This window comes from Castor canadensis, chromosome 14 (assembly GCF_047511655.1).
Source record: "Castor canadensis chromosome 14, mCasCan1.hap1v2, whole genome shotgun sequence".
Taxonomy (NCBI): domain Eukaryota; kingdom Metazoa; phylum Chordata; class Mammalia; order Rodentia; family Castoridae; genus Castor; species Castor canadensis.
This window is the reverse complement of record NC_133399.1, coordinates 28728284-28733915: the sequence shown is the minus strand read 5'-3', so window position 1 is coordinate 28733915 and position 5632 is coordinate 28728284. Positions and strand designations below refer to the sequence as shown.

Genomic DNA, 5632 nt, shown 5'->3' with positions numbered 1-5632 from the left:
TCCTACAGTCAGAGTTAAGATTAATTTTTTAAATTGAGATTAATTTTAAGATTAATTTTTTAAATTAAGATTAATTTTAAGGTTAAGATTAATTTTTTAAATGCCTAACTTGCATTTCCATGGAATAATCTTATGTGCTTCAAAAATAGAGACAACATTTTCTAGTCTTTGCTTAGGTCCATCTGCTGAAAATAAAGTCATAGAAAGAAATGGACATAGTTTTTCAGTAAGGGAAAGATAAGCGATCGTGGTTCAGAAAGAAATACTGAATTTGCAAAGTAAATTATGAACTATTTTTGACCATTTAAAGATAGTTCCTCTGCCCTATAAGATATTTGAACTGGCGCTCAGCTGAGCGGCGGCGGCGGCGGCGAGGAGGACAGATGGCGGCGGGCTCGGATCTGCTGGACGAGGTCTTCTTCAACAGCGAGGTGGACGAGAAAGTGGTGAGCGACCTGATGGGCTCGCTCGAGTCGCAGCTGGCGGCCAGCGCGGCCCACCACCACCACCTCGCCGCCCGCTTGTCCCCGCAGGGCCCGCGCTGGCACCCGCCAAGCTCAGGCCGCCGCCCGAGGCCAGCGCGGGGCCCTACCCGGCCGCCGCCGCTGGGCCCGAGACCGCCGCGCCCGCGCTCCCCGCGCCAGCCGCCGCGCAGAACGGGGCCGGGGCTGCCCAAAGGCGCGGCGGGCGTCGTGACCCCCAGCCTGTCCCGGATGCCCTCGGCCACCACCGGCGGGATCCGGGCCACCCTGACGCCCATCGTGCTGGCTCCTCGCTTGCCGCAGCCTCCGCAGAACCCTACCAACATCCAGAACTTCCAGCTGCCCCCGGGAATGGTCCTTGTGCAGAGCGAGAATGGGCAGCTGCTAATGATCCCTCAGCAGGCCTTATCCCAGATGCAGGCTCAGGCCCATGCCCAAGCTCAGCCTCAGAGCACCATGGCGCCACGCCCTGCCACCCCACAAGTGCCTCTCCTGTCCAGATTTGCACTGTACAGGTTCCTGGGACACCTATTATTGCACGGCAGGTGACCCCAACTACTATAATTAAGCAAGTGTCTCAGGCCCAGACAACGGTACAGCCCACTACAACCCTGCAGCGCTCCCCCGGCGTTCAGCCTCAGCTTGTTTTGGGTGGCTCTGCCCAGACAGCTTCACTTGGAACAGCTACAGCTGTTCAAACAGGAACACCTCACTGAACGGTCCCAGGGGCCACCACCACCTCCACAGCTGCCACGGAAACTATGGAAAATGTGAAGAAATGTAAAAATTTTCTGTCTACGTTGATAAAACTGGCCTCATCTGGTAAACAGTCTACAGAGACAGCAGCTAATGTGAAAGAGCTAGTACAAAACCTACTGGATGGAAAAATCGAAGCAGAAGATTTCACTAGCAAGTTATACCGAGAACTTAATTCTTCACCTCAACCTTACCTTGTGCCTTTCCTGAAGAGGAGCTTACCCGCCTTGAGACAGCTGACTCCTGACTCCGTGGCCTTCATCCAGCAGAGCCAGCAGCAGCAGCCGCCTACCTCACAGGCCACCACCGCACTCACGGCTGTGGTGCTGAGCAGCTCAGTGCAGCGCATGACCGGGAAGACGGCCGCCTCGGTGACCAGCGCCCTCCAGCCCCCTGTCATCAGCCTCACGCAGCCCACACAGGTGATCCAGCAGCCCCCAAAGCCTGGAGCTCTGATCGGGCCCCCGCAGGTGACTTTGAAACAGACACCCATGGTTGCATTGCAGCAGCCTCACAACACGATCATGCTCACCACACCTCAGCAGATCGAGCTGAACCAGCTGCAGCCAGTCCCACTGGTGAAACCTGCCCTGTTACCTGGAACCAAAGCCCTTTCTACTGTCACAGAACAAGCAGCTGCTGCACAGAAAAACAAGCTCAAGGAGCCTGGGGGAGGTTCATTTCGGGATGATGACATTAATGATGTTGCATCCATGGCTGGGGTAAACCTGTCAGAAGAAAGTGCGAGAATACTGGCCACAAACTCTGAGTTGGTGGGGACACTGACTCGGTCATGTAAAGACGACACCTTCCTGCTCCCCGCACCCTTGCAGAGGAGAATGCTGGAAATAGGTAAAAAGCACGGCATAACGGAATTGCATCCGGATGTAGTGAGCTACGTGTGTCTCATGCCACACAGCAATGGCTGCAGAATCTTGTGGAAAAAATATCCGAGACAGCTCAACAGAGAAACTTCTTACAAGGATGACGACAGCTAGGAGCAGGCAAGTGATGTCCGGGCTCAGCTCAAATTTTTTGAACAGCTTGATCAGATTGAAAAGCAGAGGAAAGATGAGCAGGAGAGGGAAATCCTGATGCGGGCTGCAAAGTCGTGATCCAGACAAGAAGATCCAGAGCAATTAAGGCTGAAGCAGAAGGCAAAAGAGATACAGCAGCAAGAACTGGCACAGATGCGTCAGCGGGATGCTAACCTCACTGCACTGGCGGCAATTGGGCCCAGGAAAAAGAGGAAAGTGGACTGTGCAGGGCCAGAATCAGGAGCAGAGGGCTCGGGCCCAGGCGCAGCGGTCCCAGGCAGCTCCGGCGTGGGAACCCCCAGGCAGTTCACACGGCAAAGAATCACTCGGGTGAACCTCAAGGACCTCATATTTTGTTTAGAGAATGAGCATGAGACAAGCCATTCACTGTTGCTCTACAAAGCATTCCTCAAGTAGCACAGGATGAGCACGGTGCTCTTGACAGAGACGCCTGGGGACGCTTTTATGTATTTGCAGAGTATGCCTTTTTGTAACAAGCAAATGGAATGTTGTTTAAAAACAGCCACCTCTTTACAACGGAACAGTTTTATGTTCCTGTTTCTAAATCAGCTCTTCAGTGTGGAAGAAACCTGTCTCTGTAGCAGAGAGATACAAGGCCTGTGGATACTCCCGAAGGACAGCTGAACCTGAACTCATCCTTGATTGAGTGGCCTTCCTGCCAAACAAGCCATATATAAAGACTGATGGCATCATTACCAAATAATTAGCTGCCCTGTGTCAACTTGTAGCAGTTCCTACATTTTTTGTGCTTTTTGGTTTTGTTCAGTCCAACTTTCTGTGTAGGTGTGTGTCTACAGCCGATGACCTCATTTTACTTATTTTATTTTTGTAGCAGTCAGTTGGCAAAGCAAACTGATTTTTAGACTTATTTATCTTCTTCCCTCTCCCTCCCCTCTGCTCGAATTTCCCCAGGATACAATTCATTGCCATCACCGCCACTTCTGCTTAGTAGAGGCTGGGGCCCAGCCATGGTGGCCCCTCTGAATGTGCTCAGCATCTGTACAAATGCATTTTATTTGCTACAGTTTGTGAAGCTGTAAAGTTAAAGGAAATGAGAACCTTTTCAGCATAAATATATTTTACTTGCACTGTGTGTTTTACCTAAAAGTGAAAAAAAAGATATTTGAACTCAAACCCAGTTTTTGCCAGGTACTCATAGTGCATCACACACTCATCATGTAACTGCAGATTACCTTTAATTACACATGAGTAAGTGGGATGACAGGCAAAGTTAATGCAACTGCAATTTGGAAACATCTTCAAATGATTATGACACAAGCCAAAGTTAGATTACTGTTACTTCAAAGTCAGATTTTTAAAAGATCATTCACATCATTTTTAATGATATGGAATAATTCTGATTAAATTGTTCAGCACTTATTCTTACCACTTAGCACAGTGAATAAACAGAGTTGATGCTCAATAACAATTATTTTAATAAATGGAGTACAGGGAAAAGGAAGAGTGACGAAAGCAGAAAGTAGCAGAGAATATCTGAATATTCACCTGAATTCATTGTTACTATGAGAAAGTTTCTCTTCTTGTGAACTAGCTCTCCAAATTCAACACGCACCACAGTAACTTTTGAAAACCATAAAAATTTAGGTGAACATTTACGTTCTTAAAGGAGGAAAATCAGAAAAACCAGGAATGGTGAAAATCTCTAGAGAGAAATCTTGCACAGCACAATTTGCATTGTCAGTTTTAAGATGAACTTCAGATAACCTAATACTATGTTTCAAAATCATTATATATTACATAAACTAAAGAATTTGTACTAGTTCCTTACAATTAAACAAAATGTATAAATTCTTCTCAATATATTTAATTAGAATGATGTTAATGATAATAACAGAAAATGGTGATTTTTCTCTAATATCTTTTGGATAATATTCTGTATTTTTTCTGTTATCAAGGGGTTTGCTACTTGTGATATTCTTGGCATTCTGACATAGTTCAGCTGAGTGCCTAAAGGAGATATGTATAGAAGGATCCACTACTGCATAAAACATACCCACTGGTGCAAAAATTCTGGAAACAATGGTTTGTGACAACTAAGAAATATTGCTGATGGAATATAGACTTCAAATATGAATAATTGAATTAAAATATATGCAGAGCTCTGGGTTTCCAATAATTTGTCTCTCCATTTTATATCTTTTTATCTCAAAAGGTGTCAAAGAAATGTGGGGCCACACACTTTAACACATATCCCAGAATTCTATCTAATGGGACTCTCAGAAGATACAGAATTAGAGCCCATCCTTTCTGGACTCTTCCTGACCATGTACCTGATCACAGTGCTTGGGAACCTGCTCATCATCTTAGCTGTCAACTGTGACCCCCACCTCCACACCCCCATGTACTTCTTCCTCTCCAAACTGTCCTTGGTTGATATTTGCTTCATCTCCACTACAGTCCCCAAAATGATTGTGGACATCCAGACTCCCAACAGAATCTGGATTCTGTAGGTTCTGTAGGCTGCCTGACACAAATGTCCTTTCTTATAATCTTTGGATGTATGGATTATATGCTACTGACTGTGATGGCGTATGACCAGTTTGTGGCCATCTGTCAACCCCTGCATTACTCAGTCATTATGAACCCTCACCTTTGTGCCATGCTAGTTTTTGCATCCTGCTTAGTTAGCCTTTTGGACTCTCAATTGCATAATTTGATTGTCTTAGAGTTTGTTTACTTGAAGGACATTGAAATTTCAAGTTTCTTCTGTGAACCTACTGTAATCCTTAATCTTGACTGTTCTGAAATAGTTGCCAAAACCATAATCACATATTGTCTTATGGTATTTACCTTTTTCCCCATCTTAATAATACTGTCCTCTTATTATAAAATTGTTTCCTGTATTCTGAAAATCACTTCATTAGGTGGAAGGTATAAAGCATTTTCTACATGTGGCTCACACCTCTCTGTTGTTTGTTTATTTTATGGAACAGCAATTGGACAGTACCTTGAATCAGTTGTATCAAATTCTTCCAGACAGGGTGTGGTGACCTCAATAATGTATGCAATTGTCACACCTATGCTGAATCCCTTTATCTACAGCCTGAGAAACACAGACATTATAAATACCTTGAGGAGGCGCTACAGCAGAAAATTTTCATGTCAGGTTCTAAGCAAACCAATTTCTATGTAGTTGAGGACAAAGAGATTAATATTAAATATCTAAGTTTGTGACTTCTTTCTCCTGACGATACTATTTTTGTAGAGGTATGTTGTTAATTTCTCACCATGGAACATAACAAAATGATGGTTTAGAGTATTGTGGGGTATGAAGAATAAAATGTATTTAGAAATATCAATTTTTGAAATGAATGA

At 45.0% G+C, this 5632-nt stretch overlaps 1 pseudogene; it reads left to right on the top strand.

The window, feature by feature from the left end:
* The first annotated feature begins 383 nt into the window (after positions 1-383).
* On the top strand, positions 384-3218 carry LOC109702341 (transcription initiation factor TFIID subunit 4 pseudogene; annotated as a pseudogene).
* The last annotated feature ends 2414 nt before the right edge of the window (positions 3219-5632 follow it).